Source organism: Adiantum capillus-veneris, chromosome 1, assembly GCF_014529385.1.
Source record: "Adiantum capillus-veneris isolate H3 chromosome 1, ASM1452938v2, whole genome shotgun sequence".
NCBI classification, from domain to species: domain Eukaryota; kingdom Viridiplantae; phylum Streptophyta; class Polypodiopsida; order Polypodiales; family Pteridaceae; genus Adiantum; species Adiantum capillus-veneris.
This window is the reverse complement of record NC_140931.1, coordinates 1,054,181-1,077,296: the sequence shown is the minus strand read 5'-3', so window position 1 is coordinate 1,077,296 and position 23,116 is coordinate 1,054,181.

Sequence of the window (23,116 nt, the reverse complement as noted above, 5' to 3'; positions counted from 1 at the left end):
TTCTCCAAGCTGTGTGCATTTCTTTGCAACCCTAATCCAAAAGAAACCCAACAGTGCACGAAGTCCTATGACCCAAAATTGACCATAGCAGCCTGTTAGCTCAACCAAATTGAACAAGACTTGAACTGTAGCATGCCATTATATAATAGAACACTTTTATATCACCACATGACCATTTGACAGGGGATGAGGGGGGTCCCAAGTAAGAAATCTAGGTTTTTGCCAGATCCCAAGATTGGATTCTGACTCCACAAACAGCTTACAGACTGGGTCTATACACAATGTACATGGATGGTTACCAAAGAGACTGTTGTTGCAACCTTTTTCGACCTCATTCAAAGGCAAGTGGAAGAACCAGCTCGCCTATACCATCAACACTTCCACTTTTTATCAAAGAGACCACCACGGTACACCACCCCAAACCATGTGGTTGCGACCACCTTCACTCAGGTCTTGAGTCGACAACCAGGAAGCCAATTGATCATGCACAGTACGTGCTCAGAATGCTAAAAGGCACAAAGAAAGAAGGTAAAATCACATATCTGGGCATCCCTGAAGTGCTGACGAGAATAACATATCATGCTATTGGAATGGCCCATAATTTGCCACCAGCCTTAATTCTGAAAACCTGGATTGTATCGGTGCAACCTTCTCCAAGAACCACTCGTTCATCAAAATATATAAGTCAGACGAAGAATGTGTAGAAAGCTCCCATGAAGCTCATAGTAGTGAGAGCTTGGATAACAAAGAAAGACGGGCAAGAATTGAAGAAATGAAGAATAAAGAAATGCCGCCAGGTTTAAAGAGAAAAGTAGACTTATGAAAGAAGCCGCCAAGCTGTAGGTGAGGACCCTGAAAGATGGGTTCCAAGAGATATAAGGCACGGAAAGGAACAAAGGATACCAAGGATTTTCTTGAGTGCATGTATGCGGAAGCAGGAGCTTTAAAGTTGAAAGAATATCAAGAAGCGGAAAGGAAAGCAAAGGAAGAAGCGGCCGAACAATAAAGACAAGCAGAGGCTACTGAATAAGGTGAGTCACACCACGACCAGGGAGATGTGTCTCCAAAACCCACTTCACCCACTACGGAGCAAGAAGACCACCCAATACCAAGCCCAAACCCTTCACCAACAACTAAACCCAATGAGGGCGAGGAAGCCAAGGAAAAAGAGCCTGAGCAACATGCAGCCAACAAGTTTTGAGCAGCCAAAAGAAAAAAAAAAAACTAAAGATGAGCCTTCTACGACCAAAAAACTAGAAACAAATGAGGCATCTACTAAGCCTCAAGAAGCAGAAGCAGCTGAGGCAATTGCAACACCTCAAGGAGAAGTAGAACCCCCACCGTAACCATAAACAACACAACCTGAAATGGCTAAAACTTCTAGACAACCTACAGAGCATGAAGATTGGGAACCAAACAACGAAGTCATCAGGCAGGTCAATGAATATGCCAAGCAGATGCAGCTGATGACAGAAAAAATGCAAACAACAACACTTAGCCGCAGTGCTAAGGCTAGGGAGTTGGAACTAGTTATCAATGCTCTACAAGGAGAGTTAGATGACCGAATGAACATTATTGCAGATCTCCAAAGATAGATCAAAGATGAAGCAGAACAACACCAGGTTGCAAAAGAGAAGCAACAGAAAGAAATGGAGGAGCTGGGAGAGCTTCTAACCAAGTTATCCAATGCTTGCAAGAGAAAAGATCAACAGCTGACAGAAGTAACCAATGAACTTCCAACCACTACTCTGTCAGTCCAAAAGATCCGAGTGCAGCTCAATGTAGCAAATGCTTCTCTAGAGTACTTAGAAAAAAGGATCAATGATCAGTCCTTTTGAGATAGATAAGGGAAAATCCCGTTGTCGCCTCGATCAAAGGTACTGATGAATTCTATAAGACTTTGGAAAAGAGAAACAAGGATCTTGAGTTAAAGCTGAAGCTAGAACAATCACAAAGACACGACCTTGCATTGATGCGGGTCCAAAGAGAGGAGCAACTGCTCAAAGAGATAGTTGAATTAAAGAGAGTCAATCAACTATTGAGAGAGGGACAACCAGAACATCAGAAAGAAGCAGGTATCTCTGAGCAACCAGCTGATGACATACCCTCAGTCTCATTTGCTAAGATGGAAACACAGTCGTCAGAAGGTCTAGAAGGAGAAGCGGAATTTTAAGTACCACTCACTGAAGCTGAGCAAGTGCCCATGGTCCATCTTTCTAAAGCTGAGGAAGATGCACTAAAGGAGCAGACTGCCCAAAAAACAGATGCTGAATGAAAAGCAGCGATAGATTGGGAGTTGAGAATTCTTCACTCAGTCAATGTAGCTCAACTCACTCCCAACCAAATCAATGCTTAGTGGCATCAACAATCACTGACATACCCCTTGATCAAAGTGGAGCTATTACAGGTTAAATAAAGACTATATAAAGATATGCATGCAGAAGGCTCAAAGGATATCCATCCCAAGTGGAGAAAGAGCTGGCTGAACAAGAATTTGGGATATCTAATTCTGTTCAAAAGAGCACCTGCAACACTACAAAAAGACCCAACATTCTGTCATGTACCATGGGTAAGGACATGGAAAGCATCAGAAGCACTAAAAAAGAAGAGGCCAACATGGTTGAACTATCCACGTCTACCAACTCCAGAGCAGGGATTGCAACAGAGGAATACATGGTGAAAACCCTAACGGGTGCCATGACTTTCTTCAAGAGCCTTCCCTGACCTCTCATGTGCCATGTTGTATAAGATTTCCAGAATGCTTCTCACCTGCATTCAAGATTTTCACGAGCCGGAGCGCCATGGATGTCTTTCCTCGAAGGCAATAAGAGTCTCTGTTATGACTTAAGTGGCTAGTCTTCCGAAGAAGTCCTTTACAGCTTCTACACCAGATGCATGTTTTTGCCCTCTAGCAATATGTTGGTGTTTGCGGAAGCATTCTATACAGGTTTCTTCACTTGGCTCACGAAGATATTTGGGCCAGTGATAAGTAACCTTACATCCAGATTTGTTGGCTATTCAGCCATTGAGCTTAAAAATAGAGTCACCATGCAGTTCCTGCAAGTTCTTGACAAAGAGAGAAGACTCAGATATGAGAAAGCACTACATGCGCTTAAACACCACCTCGCCAGCCATCAACCCGAAGACTACTTCAGTCCATGAAGTTGTGTCAAGGGACGACATAGCTGAGGAAGGGGGGGATGTTAGCAACAAGCTAACTTGGATAACATTTTTTGAAGATTTTCTTTTAAAAACACTTATTATTTTGATGAATCAGGAATGTTGTAACTCCTACTTTTCAGATAAACAGTGTAATTGATGAGCCGGGAATACAAGCTTCTAGATTGCATCAACTTATCTTTAGTTAGAGCTCCCAAATTATTAGTTTTGACCAAATAAACCTTGGCTAAGGTATTAAAGTTAAATTTTGTAAGTATATTGTAAGTTTCGGATAATAGAAACACAATGTGAGCTAACGGTGCTCATTTCTCTCCTTCTCGTGCTTCCTACTCCCTCCCCGGTTGTCACATTGCAGTGCCGTCTGTTGCATTGTTGCAACTGCAGGTAAGAGCTCTACGCGTTGACTTAAACATTTGATGGTAATCCGTAGCCTTTGACGTCGCCAACCCACGGCCTAATCTCATCATAAATAGGAATTTAAGCTAGAAAGTCATAAAATAAGTATAGTCGGGGTATTGGGGCATCATTGCTAAACATTTAGATGCATTCATGGCCAAAAACGACTAGGTCCAAAACTCACTACTTGTGCTTAGATCTTATAAACATGTCCTAGTAGTTTTGTGACGTTTGGATGTTGTTTGATACTGTAATGGTTGTGATTTGTTTGCCGATGGAGCAACTAGCTTTTGGTGATTCCTGTCATTTGAGTGTAGCTTGAGATAGATGCGAGTTGTTTGATGTTTTCCAGGATATTGAAAAACTCTTGTAGGCTCTTTGCACTAGTCGAGTCATCTTTGTCCCATGGATTGACAATTATATTCGTGGTTCTCACTATGACTGCAATAAGATAGGGGTGAGGTTAGACACCCGTCCCACAATCGCTTTCGCACCTAGCGCTCTCAGACCTTTCCTAATCGTAACGCTCACCACAGTTAGCAAAGGTGCTCATTGCCATGTGAAAAATTCTCATTTGCTGTAGTGTGAGCCCAATGAGGAAGAACACGGAGGATTTTGTGGTGATTCATAGGCCCCGCTTTCCCCGCTAAGGGACTCATGAAGTTGTTTTCCCTTCGACCTTTTGCCTAGCCACCTTACCCATGGTTCTTCATTGACTTTCTCTCCATGACTTGCATGCGGGAGCCCAAAGTAGACCACGCCCTCTTAGAATAGAAAAGCTTTGTTACTAATATGAGACCAGGGGAAGTCTGAATGCAAACTGTCCAACTGGACGTAGCCTCTTATAGGCTCCTCCTAGCCGTATTTAGACTCGCTCGTGGACCTTGGCCCTTGGTGTCGTGGAGCAGTAGCGTAGTCTAAGGAAGTCATATGTGAAAATCACTTTGAAGATGAGGAGCAACACTTCAATAGGCGAGCATTGGCGAGCATTGAAAAGGAGGGGACCCAAACATAGAAGAGCATTGGCGAGCATTGAAAAGGAGGGGTCGCAAAATATTTGCAGCCCAAGCAAAAGAGGATGCAGATTAAGGTGAAATCGAGTTGAGTCGATCAAAGAGAGAAGAGACACTTGCAAAGTGAGCATGGAGCACCTACCATAGTTTTGAGAAATTCCTTGAGAGGCTATGAATGCATGTGAGAATGCATACCGCGAGTTGGTTAATGGGTGTGTTGATGAAGAGGGAGCTTCGAGAAAGCCATGGTGGTCGTATTATGAGTGAGAGAAATGGTTGGATGACCCTAGAGAGAGAGAGAGAGAGAGAGAGAGAGAGAGAGAGAGAGAGAGAGAGAGAGAGAGAGAAACAGAGAGACTCTAAGAGGAGTTGTCTATAACCACTAACATTACTGCCGAAAAACAAAGGAAAAAGGAGAGGAAAAATTTGCGTGGACGGCAATAACCGCGGTAGTGGTTTATCAGCAAATAAGCGTGGTAATAGTTGCGACAATATACCCGCTGCTATTACCGTGACCTTTGCCGATGTTATTACCGTATATATTATCACTAAACGTCAATTCAAAAATAAAGGTGCTCATTTGGGCCATCCAAGTTTGGGTGGCTTAAATGAGCACCTTTATTTTTGACCTTCATAAAACAATAAAACATCAAGTGTTTTTTGGAAGAGTATAAAAAATACCGAAGAACTAAAATTGAATTTACTTAACCTTGATAATTAAAAATGTAGGAGATCAACTATTTAAAAAATTTACAATAAAAAGTAAATAGTTGTATATACATTGTGCCACATTGGGACTTTACGAAAGTTTTGACAAAATAATTTTTTATCTAATCCTCGTTGTCGTCTAGAGGCACGTATGTTGGATCACTTTGACTCTACATAAACCCAAACCAAATTAAACAATTATCCACAGTTCAAAACAATTGATACAAAATTATTTGTTTAAACTTACCGCTTGTAGTGGTCCAACCGCCGTGTTGAATTGCTCGCGAGAGATGTGGTTGTTTTCAAACAACCATCGCCAAGTATCAAAATTTGTATGTTGCTCCCGATACTTGACCATCTCTCTAGTTGGTCAAGAGAGAGTGACATTTTCCTAAGTTAGCAATAACAATACCAAATTATCGACTACAATCTTTATAATCAATGATCGACACTATGATTCAGATAATCTTTCATATTTATCCTTCTAAGCTCCCTTGCCTCTTGAGCAATAGTGCATCGGAGTTCGTCTTGTGCGCGCCTCGCATTGTTGTCTATATGATGAGCCCGTCCCGCAGCTTGATTGCTCTTCTCTTGAATTTCCCACTCCCACTCCGCATCTGCCATGTTGCCACCGTGCTAACTCCTGTCTGGATCTCTGACCTAGTTGGCTGCTGTGTGCCGCACACTGGACTGCTTGTTTTTTAGAATTGTCTTTATGTAGCCCTCCAACCGTTGTTGTGAAAAATGTTGATCAGGGGCGTTTGGAAATCTGGCTAATAGAGCGTCCTCAATGTACCGTGCATGATCGGGTAGTTGGTCTCTAAACTTTATAAAACACTTCTAATACGTTGAATGTATAAGAATTTGTAGATGGCTTCAAAATGCCCTGCCCTGTGCTGTGCCGAAATCAACCTCCCCGCCATAGTTAACCCTGTAGTAGCGCCCATGCGTGAGTCAGTATCCTCATCCTTTGCATTAGGGGTGGCACGCTCTGAAAGTGGAGACTCCTTTCCTTCGCCACTACCAAAACATGCAAAACCACAAGATCCGCCACCGCTTCGTCTCTCACGACGCTCGCTGCCCTGAGACGAGTGTCGACGTGCGCTGCCAGAGGAAGTCCGTCGACGATGTTCTGGCGAGGCCAGAGTGGAATGGAGTGGCGTAGGACCCTGTGATGCCATGGGAGTAGGACCCTGCAATGCAAGGGGAGTAGGACCCTGCGATGGAATAGGAGTAGGATGATAGGAAGGGAGAGTAGAGGGAGGTGTCCTCGGTGCGAGGCTCTGTAGGTAAGGAGTCCCTCCCTGACTCCCCCATGGTGTAGTCTACAGAGAAATGCCGTAGGTCGCAAGCTGCTGCGGAGTGTAGCGGCCAAACAAATCCTCCGTTGAACGGAGGTACTGCTCTCGTAAAGAGATATCCCACTGTAAGTTAGGATCTACGACCGTTGGAGGAATCTAAGAAGGGTAGGTGTAGGATAGCCATGCCTGCAAATAACAAAAGAAAAACCTATGACACTCATGGTTATGGTTAACTATGTAGAAACATTATTTATTTCTTTGCTTGTTCTCACCAACTCAAGACTCGGGTCCACTAGAGGCGAGCCCACCTGAGATGTGAACCAACCAAAAGAAGAGCCAGCTGGCTGCTCCTCACTAGTTGGTCACTCATCTGACATCTACATTACAAAGAGAAATATAACATTAAGCTTTTCACCCTACTCACTCATCTAAATATACGTACACAAGTATATTACCACACAAAATGTAGATACATATACATAATAGTAGACCTAAGTAGAGTCCAGGAGTGCCAAAGGTCAACTGTACCTCTTTAGATATCATCGCAGTCTCAACCGTGGTAAAACCAAAGGTACGTTGCGGTAATCCATGCATGAGTGGATCAATGACCGCAACGCCACGATTAAAAAAGGACTATACGCAAGAGGAAGCGTCTAACCTTCGGATGATATGCTCCCGTACGTAGTGCCTACATGCATGCATAAACAAATATATATGTTCACACATATATATATGTTAAGGTTGTAAATGTAGCCATCGTTTTGTGTTAGCTGCACCTAAATTCAACGTCTAAGTGATCAATTGATCGTAACATTACAATTCTCTCCCAGTGGATATATATATTAGCACACAAACATGTAGATACATACACATACTAATAGACCTAAGTAGAGGCTAGTAGTGCCAAAGGTCAATTGCACCTCTTTAGATATCATCGCAGTCTCAACCGTGATAAAACCAAAGGTACATTGCGGTAATCCATGCATGAGTGGATCAATGACTGCAACGCCACGATTAAAAAAGGACTATACCCAAGAGGAATTGTTTAACCTTTGGATGCTATGCTCCCGTACTTAGTGTCTATATACATGCATAAACAGATATATATGTACACACATATATATGTTAAGGTTGTAGATGTTGCCATCGTTTTGTGTTGGTTGCACCTAAATTCAACATCTAAGTGATCAATTGATCATAACATTACAAGTCTAATGTAATGCAATAAGTAATTCTATTTCTCTCACTGAGTCTCTCTCTCTCTCTCTCTCCATCTCAGAGTCATGTCTGTGCCTCCATGTAAAGCAAGCACGCTCAAAGATGAGAAACCAAACATGGACGACATCTTCTGCCGAGGCATGGAGGTCTTGGCTAAGGTCATGGTGGCTTTGGACTTGGGCACCAGTTTTTTGGGCTTTATGTATGTCCACAAGAGCGACCCTAGGTACATCCACCATGTCCTAGAATGGCCTCACAAACTGAGACAGCCGCTTCATCCCGTTATTGCAAAACATAGATCGGCATGTTTTACAAGTGGAACCCATTGTCTTCTACCTACACCCTCCAAGCTTGGGGATGGACTGCCCTTTGCTTTCTCTCTCTTTCTCTTCCTCTTTCCCTCTCTTTCTCTCTCTCTCTTTCTTTCTCTACCTCTTTCCCTCTATCTCTCTCTTTCTCTTCCTCTTTCCCTCTCTCCCTCTCTTTCTCTATCTCTCTTTCTCTCTATCTCTATTCCTCTCTTTCTCTCCCTCTCTATCTATTCTCTCTCTTTCCCTATCCCTATTTCCCTCTATCTCACTCTTTCTCTCCCTCTTTCCCTCTCTCACTCTATCTCTCCCTCTCTCCCTCTCTCCCTCTATCTCTCCCTCTTTCTTTCTCTCCTTCTTTCCCTATATCTCTCTCTTTCTCTCCCTCTTTCCCTCTCTCACTCTATCTCTCCCTCTTTCCCTCTATCTCTCTCTCTTTCTTTCTCCCTCTATTTCTCTCTCTCTCTCTCTCTCTCTCTCTCTCTCTCTCTCTTTCCCTCTCTCACTCTATCTATCTCTTTTTCTTTCTCCCTCTCTTTCTCTCTAACTCTGTCTTTCTCTCCCTCTTTCCCTCTCTCACTCTATCTCTCTCTCTCTCTCTTTCTTTCTCTACCTCTCTTTCTCTCTCTCTTTCTCTCCCTCTTTCCCTCTATCTCTATTTCTCTGCCTCTTTCCCTCTCTCCCTCTCTCTCTTTCCCTCTCCCTCTCTATCTACTCTCTCTCTTTCCCTATCCCTATTTCCCTCTATCTCCCTCTTTCTCTCTCTCTTTCCCTATCCCTATTTCCCTCTATCTCTCCCTCTATCTACTCTCTCTCTTTCCCTCTCTCCCTCTCTTTCTCTCCCTATCTCTCTTTCCCTACCTTCTCTCTCTTTCCGTATCCCTATTTCCCTCTATCTATCTATTTCTCTCCCTCTATCTACTCTCTCTCTTTCCCTCTCCCGGGGGGAGGCTTGTTGAAGGAGAGAGAGGGTAGGGAGATGGGGGTGGGGGAGGGGAGAGGGGGGAATCTTGGGAGCAATGGCGGAGAGCAAGAACGCAGGGTATGCTGCAAAAATGCGGCATACTCTGAACGTAGGGTATGCTGCAAAAATGCAGCATACTCTGACTTCTTTCCTTTTTTAGGCGCCAGTTATTACCGCGGCTATTACCGCGCTAATTACCGTCCATATTATCGCGGCCAGTGATTTCAAACGAATACATGTGAATCGGAGGTTGCAGGGGGAACAAACCACCCCCCTACCCTTAGCTATACATTATTTCATTTTTTAAACTTTTGAGTTTTTTAATGAAGATTTTTAATTTTTTATGGATACTTTATTTTGTAGTACTTTTAAATGTTTATTAATTGAATTTTTTAAAATCTCTTTTAGTTAAAATAATTTTAACACTCATTGTCATTTATTCCCTTTGACTTTAACTATATGTAATTTGTCTAATGAAATTAAGTGTTTTTCTAATTATTTATTTTTTAGGACACATGACAAAATAAACAACCTTTCGCGTGAGCAGGACATCGCCTAGGATGATCGTGGTCCTCCTGGAGGCCCACAACGAGATCGTTGGCTCAAGGAAAAACTAAATGTCCTTGCGCCATGTGCAAAAGGGAAATTTCTCGCTTGAGGCGCATTGATTTGGAGCACGTGGAGAACGAAGGGCTTTGGCATCCTAGAAAAAGCGCTTGGAGAGATGATAGCACGACTCATCTGTCACTTGAGGAGGTGCGCCATTGGTTTGTGTTCGGAGGTGGTGCACCGGTGCGCAAGGCCGAACGGCAGAGGCAAGAGCGACTGGGAAATTTGGGTGCACCGCATGGTGATCCTCCCGTTGGCTCTACGTCGGTAGCTCCTACGGTGTCTTCGTCGCACTTTGAGGTAGAGGGTGAGTACATGTTCGACATGTGTGATGAGTTACTACCTCATGAGCGTGACGTGTGCGAAGAGGATAGTCAGCCCTGCACTAAATGGGCTACCGAAATGGAGGATAGATTGATGATGAGTGCCCGAACACCTCTTTACAACGGTGCTCCGAGCATCGTTGTAAGTACTCAACTTGCAAGCAAAAATTCCATTGGAGTAATGCAAGTGTCGATGCACTACTTCTGTAAGTATGGAATCTTTTATATACTCTCTCCCTCTCTCTTTATGGCGTCATCTTCTAGGAATTATACTAATACACATGTTTGTTGTAGTTTGATGGGCAAAATGTTTCCAGGTGATCATCACATGCCTCCAGATCGTCGATGAGCTAGATTGTATGTCACTACACTTGGAATGAATTATAAGCGCATCCATGCGTGTGTCAACTATTGCATGCTATGCCGCAATGAGCATGCACATGCTACCTCATGTCCCGTGTGCGGGGAGGCACGATACAAGACAGGTGTGAGCGGGGCACACCTACCCCGTAAGGTATTAAGACATTTTCCATTAATTCCTTGCATCCAACACATGTTTAAAAGCATGCCTTTGCCACTCCACGGCGTGCCCCAAATGGAAAGGTTGTGCTTCCTAAAGCACCATGGATGCTAGCAAAAGAAGAATTAGACAAGGTGAAGGGTACTATTGCCTCTATTCGCACACCAACAGGATACATGAGGTCGCTAAAGGGAGCTTTCACAAAAGCGAAGAAGGGTGGAAGCGTTCAATTGTATGGGTTGAAGTCCCACGATTGGCACAAGATGCTTCAGGTAATCTTCATACTCCCTATTCTATCTATAGTTTGTGTGTATGACTATCACTCACTTTCCCTTTTCCCGATTTACATTGTAGTTCATTCTGCCAATGAGTATGTGTATATGTCGGGACAAGAAAGTCAGGGCGCTATTTTCAAATTAGGAGAGCTAGTAAGGTACACCACAAGACTCCACTCAACTACACCTTTTTTATGTACACAATAATATCAACTAGCACTTAGTGTATCCTTGTGTGTTTTCTTACAGATCTGTGAGCTCCAAGGAAATCGAAATAGATGCTATCCCTACTGCTCAAACACTTGCAACAGAAACTGTGTGTGCCATTGAAGATGCATTTCCTCGATCGGTCCTTCTTAGTCAAATTCACCTCTTGGTTCACGTGGTGGAGGAGATAGCTATATGTGGAATAGTGCACGCACGATGGATGTTCTTCTTAGAGAGGTTTTTAAAGACTCTCAAAGATTTTGTGCGGCTACGGTCTCAACCAGAGGCATGTATGGCCGAAGGGTGGATTGTTCAAGAGGCATTTGTTTACATATCAGAGTATTTTGCACAAGTTTATCCTTCAATGCCTCGCATGTGGTCAGACGAGGAAGATTCAAGGATGACTTCACACTTGACAAGTGGAAAGGGGAAACTACTTAACATGCATATGAATCTATCCTGAGTGGTCGATAACTTTTGCATTCTCAATGCAAAGATTATGACCAAGTGGGTGGACTTGTGGACAGTGGCAAAGTCCAGGCGTTTGCAAGAGAGGGAAGCACGGAAACAAGAACATGGAGGAAGGAGGGCACCCCCAGTGCCTAGAAATCTTGCATGTTTTCCAGATCTCATTAGTGCAGAGTGGATTCATGAGAGAATGACCAAGGCAAAAGCACGCGAAGAAGACATCACCAACAAAGAATGGGCGTATGCACGAGGCTGCATACCAAAGGTAGAGTACTCATACACCTAAACCATATTGTCTTGCTATTTCTTGAAATTATCTTTAATATGTATTTGATAAATTAATATATTTTTCTATTTTGTAGTGCCTTTCCTTTAACTCTATGTGGTCTAAGGGTCGTCACTTTCGTACGCGCTGATAGCCGACTTTCAGAAATCAAAGGAAAAAAAAAATAACTCATCCCCCCCCCCCCCCCCACTCTCAGTACCCCCCACTGTAGGTTATTTCCCCCCCCCGCCCTACGGGCATTGGATAAAAACACCCTCTCTCTCTCTCTCTCTCTCTCTCTCTCTCTCTCCCCCTACATACCCCTCCCCTAATATCTCTCTCTTCCAATTTACCCTCCCCGACCAGGCGGAAACTTTGAAAATACCACCCCCGACCCCTCTCTCATTCTCCCTCGGTGTGAGACTCATGGAAACCCCCCCCCGTCCGCTATCCGTATTCTTACACTCACCCTTTACATTCCCCCTCACATTTCCCCCCCTCGCTCTCATTCCCCCCCCCCTTTGGCCCGCTAATATTCCCTCCCCGACCCCTCCTCCCCCTTCCCCACCCCCTTGCCTCACCCTCCCACAGCCTCATTCCCCTCCCCTCGGCCTCATTCCCCCCCCCTCTTGGCGCACGGATATATTCCCTCACTCCACCCATTGACTTGAACACCCCCCCCCCCCCCCCCCCCCCCCCCCTCCCCCCCCCCCCTTCGTCCTCAAGCTCCCATGCAAGACAATGAACCCCCCTCTCTCTCTCGCACCCAAACATCTCCCCTACCCCACTCCACACCTCACCCCTCCCTCTCCCTCACACACACACTCTCTCTCTCTCTCTCTCTCTCTTATCCAAAGCCTCACCCCTCCCTCTCCCTCACAATCTCTCTCTCAGCTCAGTGCGGACACTCTCTCTCTCTCACCCGGGCGCTCAGGCCACGCAAGCAAGGAAAATCCTCTCTCTCTCTCTCCTTCTCACGGACAACATCACATAGGACCACCCTCTCTCTCACCATACACACACACACACACACACACAATCACCCACCCCCCCCTCTCCCCTCTCTCCCTTCGCCGTTGTGGGCGCAGTCTGCATACCACACACACACCCACCCGGGCGCTCGCGCAGGTAGCAGGAAATACACACACACACCGCACACACACTCTCTCTACCCCTACCCCATATCCCCCCCCCCCCATCCGCCTCGCGTAGAAGCAGGCCGCCGGCAATCCGCCACCAACAAGAAAAAAAAAAAACTATATATATATAATATATGTAAAGCCCCCCTTCCCACGCACGTTTTTCGCACACACATACATATACATACACACACACCCGCCCTCATGCACGAATACATACACACACATGCATATACGCACCGCACCACAAGTAGAAAGGAGAAAAACGACTACGACATCAACAAATAAAAGAAGAAGGGTCCAAAGCACGCGCCACCAACAACAAAAAGAGAAAATGCATCGAAGGCATGCCCCGGTTGACTCCGAAAAGAAGTACGGTCGACACTGACGCACCAACAACACACCATTCGCCGGCAACACGCAACCACGACGCCATCCCAGTAATTTATAGGTTATTTTCATCATTATCTTTAGTTTTTTCCCAAGCCATTGTAAATTTCCATTTTTTTGTAAATATCCTCTCTCTAAGTGATGGTCACAAAGGCCCACCTAGAGATTCCCATCTTTTAATAACCTCCCAAAACAAAGCAAGGGTCAACCACACCGGGCCCACCGCTTGCTTTGTCTCCCCAATTAAGCTTACCCTAACCACACTGGGATTACCATAATCCAAGCAGCCAACACCTATAAATTGGCATTGAGAGGTCACTATCGGGGGGGGGGGGGGGCAATTCATGAGGAGCCAAGAATTTGGTAGAGTGTATGGGAAGGATTGGCACCATCAGCATCACGGGGAGGGGGCTTGTGTGTTGGGTTTGCCTTGGGAATTGCACCATGCGAAGGGAACCACATCCATCTCTCGACTCCACACACACGTATGCACGCTCCTGGTAGTAAGTACTCACAATCATTGCGCCGTCTTAGAGAACGCACCAAGTAGGTTGCACCACCTTCTCTCCCTGCCTCTCTACCACCACGGCATGCCACTTTGTAAATATTGCAGAAATAATTCACCCTCACACCCCCGAGGGTTTTCATCATTTGCAAATATTCTCTCTCTCTCTCTCTCTCTCTCTCTCTCGGTGTGTAGGTTTGCGGTGTTCATATCATCATGTTTTTGCATCCTAGCCGCTCAAAGCTAGGTGGTGCCCCCTGTTCACTTTACCGTGGCAGGCTCGAGGCGCGCCTTTCGGCCCCAACGTTTTAGAGGCCGTCGGGGTTCGGGGTTTGCTTTGCGTCCGTCATTTGGTGCCCCCACTAAGGAGGGCTTTTCTAAGATCCTTCAGTTTACAATGTTGAAAGTGACGCCCACTTCCAATCATGGATGAGTAGCTGAAGGAATTTTCTAAATGGAGGACGAAAGAGGAGGAGACGAAGGAGGCACTAGCCGCCTTCATTGAGGTGCTACTGCCAGGCTGCAGTGTCATCAGCATTCAAGAGGTAAATTCTCCATCTCGTGTCGCTCGTTCTAACTACAAATCAAAAGCATCAGGTGGGTAATTGGTGAAGTGCCATCACTGTTGTCAACCAAGGCACACTGTCAATGAGTGCCAGCAACGAAGGCATCGAAAGGGCTGAAGTCATCTACATCGACATTCATCGCAAAGAAATCATTCACGTCAAGGAAGGGAAGCAAACGGTGAGACCTCTTTTCCCTAAAGAAACTGCGGTCAAAGATATAACTCCAAAGTGGCCTAAAGGGGCTGCTCGAGCCGAAGGCAAGGAGAAGATAAGACAATTCTGAAACACATGACCCCGAAGGGAGAAGCATCTAGCCAAGCAAGTGCTTCAAGATCAAAGAGCCGGGTTGTACCTACTTTGTCAAAGAAGAAGTCATCCGAAGCTAAGCGGCGGAAGGTCGCCTACCGATTTGCACGATGCATGTGAGTGCTACCAATCCACTTCGACAATCCAGAAGAAGAAGTGGTAAGAAGATTCCCATGTCCTAGAGAACAGTGTTTCGGCTACTGCTCTTGTTATTTTGGGAAGCGAGTGGAGGACCTTCCTCCTCTCCCTATACAAATTATCCTAAAGAATCTCTCTACCACGGGAGAAACCTAGTGGGATGGAGACGAGCTACAACTGAATGGAGTAGAATTCATGCAACATGCCGATTACGGAAATTACCGATGACTGAGAGTGGTCAGACGCGTCGCCATCACCCCGTACGTGCTGAGCAACGAAGGAAAGGTAGAGCCCATGAAAGGCGACGACCTCTTGTCGATGTGCCGACTCATCAACACTGGCACAGTAAGAGTATAAGTAAGTATTCCACCCTCTGTGCATGATGGAAAACGGGCCGACGGAATTCCCGTTCAGATTCCTGCAGCATATGCATGTGAATATCTATGTAGATAGGAAAGTCTTCTACCAACAAAAGATCGTATACCTATTCGGTGTGGCGGTACTAGGAGAAATCCTCAATTCCGCGAACCCTATCATTCTCCCCGTATTGGATTACCATCATTGCTTTAATGTCTCTATTTTTATCATGTTTTAATCTATCCATCCACCCCTGTAAAAAGCCGCTATGAGCCACTGTTGTTGATGTAAAAAAAAAAGAAAAAAAAAGGGTTTGTAATTCCTTGAGTCACCACCATGGCAAGTGTTTCTTTTCCCATGTTCAGTGGAAAGAAGGGAGAGGATCTCACCACCGACTTTTTGGATGATTTCGATATTGCTTGTGTCGTCTCCAACAAAGATGGCGACGTTTCACGACTTAGAATTTTTCCTCTACTGATGAAAGTGGAGGCCAAGTCTTGGTACAATGCATTGCCCCAGGCTACCAAGAATGCATGGGATGTGTTAAGGGCTGATTTTGTAAAGAGGTTTGGTGGAGGCACAACCTCGGAGAAGCTATGGCAGCTACTGACAGAATTAAAGCAGGGAGGCCTGTTGGAGTATGCCACCTACGAGTCAAAGTTTGTGGACTTATGGGAGAGATGGGTTGCCACACTGGAGGAAGGCAAAGGAGCGCCTAATTTCTTAAAGAAGCACCGTTTCATTGCTGGTCTATGGTCGCCGCTTAGAGAGAAGGTGAAGGGAAGGTTTCTTGCAACATATGAAACGGCAGTCGAAGTAGCCCGCCTTAAAGACAAGAAGATGCGCATGCAAGCAAGAGTAAATGAGTTAGAGGAAACAAGCTCGGCCCGACCAACCCCAGTGGCTGCAACAGCCAATCATAGAGTCCAACCACAGGAGGCATCAGAAGAACAACAAGACCTGCTGATTTGCATCACCCCCCAACTAGAGAGTTTATATGTGCATCTGGTGCAGCAAGGGCATGCATCTGGCAGAAACCCAAAACAAGGAAGGGGACAACGAAGGCAAAACCCAGAGTACCACTGTTACAACTGCGGGGAAGATGGCCATGGAATGTACAGTATACTGCCCACACCCGAGGAGGCAGAATTTCAATAGAGGGGGGAGACAGAATCAGATCTCTACGCCAAGAGCAAGACCACCACCACCTAGGCATCCAGGACCAATCCCAACGGTCCAAATCCTGCGACCACCATACAGCAACCACCACCCCAACCTCTCATTCCGCCACTACCCCCACCACCTGCTGTGAACCAAGCGGTGAGTGTTATTAGCTTGGAGGCTAAAGAGAAGGCGAAGGTAGAAGAGTCAGCTTGAGAGAAGCACAAAGGAAAAGCGAAGGTAGAAGAAGTGGATGCTATGGGACTGAAGTGCGCGAGGCACGAGGAGGCATCTCAAAAAGAAGAGAAGATGAAAGGGAAGGCCGAGTCTAGCAAGCAAGCAGCTAAACCGTGGCGGAAGATAGACATCGTGGACTTCTCACTAGGTGAGTATGCACAACCCTATGACTCAGTTCAGGATGTGTTAATGCAGGGCCCAAAGATAACTTGGCCCCAATTACTCCACCTTGCACCCAGAATGAGGAGGCAATGGACGAAAATGGTAAGTACTAGGAAATCAAGACCACAGATAGCTGGGGTTATCTCTGGGAGGGATCTTGACGACATCCTGCCAACTATGGATGCTCACATCAAAGGGAAACGGATTTCAAACGTCTACATAGATGGTGGCGCGCAAATATGCATCAAGAGTGAAAAGATGATGCACCATCTAGGTCTAGAGGTAAGTAGGCCGGCACCCTGCCGAGCCAAGATGGCAAACAATGCAAGAGTAAAATGCGTAGGCATTGTAAATGCGATCAAAGTAAAAGCATTCAATACAGAAGTGGAGGTAGACATCTTCGTCATGCCACACAAAGGGGAGGGCTACGCCATCATTCTGGGAAGGCCTTGGCTTATGGCTATGGAAGCTAAACAAGACTGGAACACTGGGATGATCCAAATGAAGGATGATAAAGGGAAGTCCATATTCTACGACATGAGGACTGGAAAGCAGTGCAACATGATCTTGGAGGCTTCAGAAGACGAGTCCACCAACGACTACTCGTCTACCTCAGGAGAAGACACGAACACCACTGACGGAAGTGACAGTAGCATCAAAGTAATGGGAGTCATTCTTAAAGACCCATACAGATTAACACAATCCAAAGCAACCTTGGCAAACCAAGAGTGATCATCAGATATGAGGTCATTGGAGGATGCAGGTAAGCTACAAAAAATTCTCTCAAATGAGTTAACCAATGAAGAAAGGAAGGAGTACGTCTCTATGTTAAGTAACTTCACTACTTTGTTCATTCATGGCTATGATAAGATCACAGGAATTACAGTAGTGCAACACCACATAAAGCTCAAGGAAGGCAGTAAACCCGTAGTACAAAATCTCAGAAGACTTGGAGTAAATCCAACAAGAGGCATTGCTTAAAGAAGTGAGAAGTTTGCTACAAGCAGGTTTCATCTATCCTATCGAAGACTCAGACTGGGTTTCCCCAGTAGTAGTCACACAAAAAAAAATGGTAAGTGGAGAGTCTGTGTGGATTATAAACCCTTCAATGAAGCCACGAAGAGAGACCACTTTCCCCTCCCATTCCAGGATGAAATACTCAATGAAGTGGCAGGTCACGAACGCTACACAGTCTGCGATGGCTACTCAGGATACTTCCAGATTATCATTGCGGAGGAGGATCAAAAGAAGACAACCTTCATCACACCTTGGGGATGTTTTGCCTATAGAGTGATTCCGTTTGGCCTCACTAATGCCCCAGCCACATTTCAACGCTATGTAACTTTTGTTTTCTAATTTGGAACATCAATACGGGTTTTCATAGATGATTTTTGCATCTATAGCTCACAAGCCCTTCATTTAGGCAAAGTCTATGATGGCTTAACCAGGCTGAAAACCTTGGGTGGCCAACTCAACGTGGACAAGTGTCACATTGGTGAGAGCAAAGTCACTCTCCTTGGTCATGTAATTTCAGCAAAAGGAATCGAGGCTGACCCTAGCAAGATTCAGGCTCTGGTATCTTTATCATCACCCACCACCGCCAAGCAGCTGGTTTCTTTCCTTCAGAAGGTAAGATACTTAAGCAGGTTCATTCATCTGTTATCTCAAGTGGTACTTCCCCTACAACAACTCACCCAGAGGGATGTCTTCTCATGGAGTGAAGAGAACGAGCAGCAGTTTATTGAGGTGAAGCAAATCCTAGCTAAGCTTCCCACTATTCACCTCCTATGTGGGACAAGCCATTTTATGTGAACCCTAGTGTGGGAAATGATACACTAGGAGCAGTGCTAATGCAAAAGGACCCCAAAACTTCTTTCATGCGCCCTATTCACTTCTCTAGTTGGGTCATGACCCCATCAGAAAAAGGATTTACGGAAGTAGAACACATGGTTTTGGCACTAATGTTTGCTACCACAAAGTTCCGCTCCTATCTCCTACCTAGACCATTTGTAATCCTGACAATGGAAGAGGTTTTCCCATATGTAATGCGACACATGGATGTCTCATCTAGGATCTCAAAGTGGTTAATTAGACTACAAGAGTTTGACTACACCATGCAAGTAGAAAACTCCACCAGGGCTAGTTTAGAGAGAATTCTCACTCAAAGAAGCTGAAGATCAACACGGAAGCAAAGGAAGGAACACCAGCGATAGAGAGTCCTAAGCTAGAGAGAGCTCACTCTCTTTTCTTTGACGGAGCATACAAGAGAACAATGGATCAGTCTGCAGCAAGCATGGTCATTTTCAATGAACAGCAAGAAAGCGTATTCTCCATGGGGCACTTATTACACTCCCACTCCAACAACGAAGCAGAATATGTAGCCCTTATCCTTGGGTTGGAACAATGTATTTCACAAAGAATTCAGCGCCTAAGTGTGCTCGGCGACGCTTTGCTTTTGATAAGGCAGATAAATGGCACCTAGGAGTGCAAAAATCAGGTTTTACATGGTCAACTTCGCCAAGTTAAGGACCTTCTAAAGAAGTTTGAAGCAGTGAAATTCTTTCATGTCCCTAGAGCATAAAATCAAGAGGCAGATGCACTATCTAAAGAAAGAATACAAGACGTTCCCATAGGAGCAATCAATTTAAAACTACCCCTCTTCCAAGGTAGTGATGCTATGCCTGATATCATTAGCTTTCTAGATACATGAGAATGTCCAGCAGGACATACTAAAGGCCAAAAACACTGGCTGGTAAGGAAGGCTACTAGGTACCGCCTTATAGACGACCACTTGTATATTAAGGGCAAAGATCAAATTCTCAGGCGGGTGCCAACCTCCAGTGAAATCACAGAGGTAATTTCAAGTTTCCATGACGGCGTTTGTGGCGGTCATTTTGCTCTAGATATCACCAGTAGGAAGATTCTATAGGCAGGATACTTTTGGCCTAGTTTGAACAGAGATGTACACCATTGGTGTAAACATGTAAGGCTTGTCAAGTGGCCAGTGATCGCACGTTAACCTACGAGACACAAACCCCTATCATTTCATATGGTCCTTTTGAGAAACTGGGAATAGATGTAATGGGTCCCTTACCAAGGGCCCAATCAGGTAAATTGTACATCATAGTGGGTGTAGACTACATGACGCAATGGGCAGAAGCAATGGCCACCACCCGCATTACAGCCCAAGAGGTGGCAAAGTTCATTTTTGAGCATATCGTTTGCCATTTTGGCACTCCTCTTGAGATAATATCAGATAGAGGACCAGGATTCATAGGTGATTTGGTGGGAGAACTGATGAAGAAGTTAGGCATCACACGTCGGCATTCCACACCGTACTACCCACAATGCAATGGTCTGGTAGAGAAGGTAAATGGAATGATTTGCAAAATCATCACAAAAAGGGTGAACAACCACACAGGGGACTGGGATAAACATCTCATGGCAGCTCTTTGGGCCTACAGAACAATGTTCGGAAGATCACTAGGTTTCACTCCTTTCCATCTAGTTTATGGGAAGGAGGCAATTCTACCCATTGAGGTACAAGCAGCCAGCTTACGAGTCTTGGCTATCCAGACACACCGTCCAATTGTAAACGTCCAAAACCACATCTTGGATCTGGAGAGACTCCAATTGGATAGGGAAGAAGCAATCAATCACTATGCAGCACAGGTAGAACGACGTCGGCTCACTTTCAATCAAGGGCTTAAAGAAAAAGGACTGGAAAAAGGCATGTTAGTACTGCGATACGACAACAGATTTGACACTAGGAAGGATAAGAAATTTCAACCCAGATGGGAAGGGCCATTCATCATGAAGAAACGCTATGACAACGGCAGCTATAAGCTGATGGAAGCAGATGGGAGAATTCACAAGACTAGGGTCAATGGATGGAGACTGAAAAGGTATTTTCTTAGGTTTGACACAAAATTCGTGCTAGACATTCCAGAAGAGGGAGAACCCTCTAACTGTACATCTGAAGAAGCAGAAGAAGGGTTAGAAGCATGAATGCCTCTAGCCAAAGGGAGAGGGCTAATGATAGCCGACTTTCAGAAATCAAAGACAAAAAAAAAGAAAAAAAATCATTTCCCCCCCCCCCCGCCCTATGGGCATTGGATAAAAACTCTCTCTCTCTCTCTCTCTCTCTCTCTCTCTCTCTCTCTCTCTCTCTCTCTCTCTCTCTCATTTTCCCTACATACCCCTCCTCTAATATCTCTCTCTCCCAATTTACCCTCCCCGGCCAGGCAGAAACATTGAAAATATCATCCCCGACCCTTGTCTCGGTCTCCCTCGGTGTGAGCCGCATGGAAACCCCCTCCGTCCGCTCTACGTATTCTTACACTCACCCTTTACATTCCCCCTCACATTCCCCCCCCCCCGCCCCCCCCTCACTCTCATTCCCCCCCTTTGGCCCGCTAATATTCCCTCCCGACCTCTCCTCCCTCTTCCCCACCCCCTCGCCTCACCCTCCCACGGCCTCATTCCCCTCCCCTCGGCCTCATTCCCCCCCCCTCTTGGCCCGCGGATATATTTACTCACTCCACCCATTGACTTGTCCCCCCCCCCCTTCGTCTACAAGCTCCCATGCAAGACAATGAGCCCCCCCCTCTCTCTCTCACCTACACATCTCCCCTACCCCACTCCACACCTCACCCCTCCCTCTCCCTCACACTCTGTCTCATTCTCTCTTATCCAAAGCCTCACCCCTCCCTCTCCCTCACAATCTCTCTCTCAGCTCAGCGTGGACTCTCTCTCTCTCTCTCTCTCTCACCCGGGCGCTCAGGCCACGCAAGCAAGGAAAATCCTCTCTCTCTCTCTCCTTCTCACAGATAGCATCACATAGGACCACCCTCTCTCTCACCATACACACACACACACACACACACACACACACCCGGGCGCTCGCACAGGCAGCAGGCAACAAACACACACACCGCACACACACTCTCTCTACCCCTACCCCTATATCCCCCCCCCCCAATCCACCTCGCGCAGAAGCAGGCCACCGGCCATCCGCCACCAACAAGAAAAAAAAACCAAAAAAACTATATATATATAATATATATAAAGCCCCCCTTCCCACGCACGTTTTTCGCACACACATCCATATACATACACACACACCCACCCTCATGCACGAATACATACACACACACGCATATACGCACCGCACCACAAGTACAAAGGAGAAAAACGACTACAACATCGACAAATAAAAGAAGAAGGGTCCAAAGCACGCGCCACCAACAACAAAAAGAGAAAATGCGCCGAAGGTATGCCCCGGTCGACTCCAAAAAGAAGGAGGCTCGACACCTATGCACCAGCAGCACACCATTCACCAGCAAAACGCAACCACGATGCCATCCTAGTAATTTAGAGGTTATTTTCATCATTATCTAGTTTTCGCTCGAGCCATTGTAAATTTCCATTTTTTTGTAAATATCCTCTCTCTAGGTGATGGTTAAATAGGAGGAGAGATGTGTCATAAAAGAGGAAGGGACCCCCCAAAAAGAAACGCGCATGCTTAAAAACCCTAAAAATTGAAATTTTTTTAAAAGTTCCAAAGTTGACCCATTTGCCTCCAAAACTGCCCCAAAACATAAACTAACGTAAATCCACTTTTCTCTCTCTCCCTCATTACTTTTCTCTCCCACACTCTCCCTCCTCCCATTCTCTCTCTACAGTCAAGGCAGCCATAGCCAAAATCTTTCCACCACTCTCTTCCTCTCTCTCCATAGCTCCCCCTTCTCTCACACCTCCATCAACCCTCTACAGTCCCACACTCCATAGCCCACAGCTCCACTATCCTCTCTACCTCTCTACCTCTCACTCCTCCCCTCTTTCTCTATCTCCACTGTCAAAGCCACCATAGCCATCATAGGCAACTCACCTCACCCTCCCCTCAGTACTCAACTCTTTCAAATCCCTTCCTAAACCCAACTTCCAAAGCATGTCCACGCATAGACGGCCCAAACCAGAGATAGAGGAGATTGTGTTGCACAAAACAAAAGACTCAGAGGGGGTATGGATCCCACAAGTATTCAAGAAGGGTGCATGGATCTACATGCAACCGTCACGTGCTGGACATCATCGCGTATGGTGTCGAGGCGTATTGGAACGTCATTGGAAGGGCCGGCTATTGGCATTCAAAGAAACAAAGTCCGGAATGGTGGCCATCGTGCAACACGTCTACAGTGTAGCTGAGCTCCGCCTCAAGAGAGCTTCAACTCAATTTTCACCTCATTGTAAGTTTTCATGGTTTAGCTATCCCATGCATATGTCATGTTTACATTTATGTGATCATTATGTTTAACTAAGGGCATTTGTAAAGATGTTTTTCCATCCAGCTTAGTTGAGGAGCAGCCGCTTGAGTGCCTCTCAGGCACGTTCATGGTTGTGT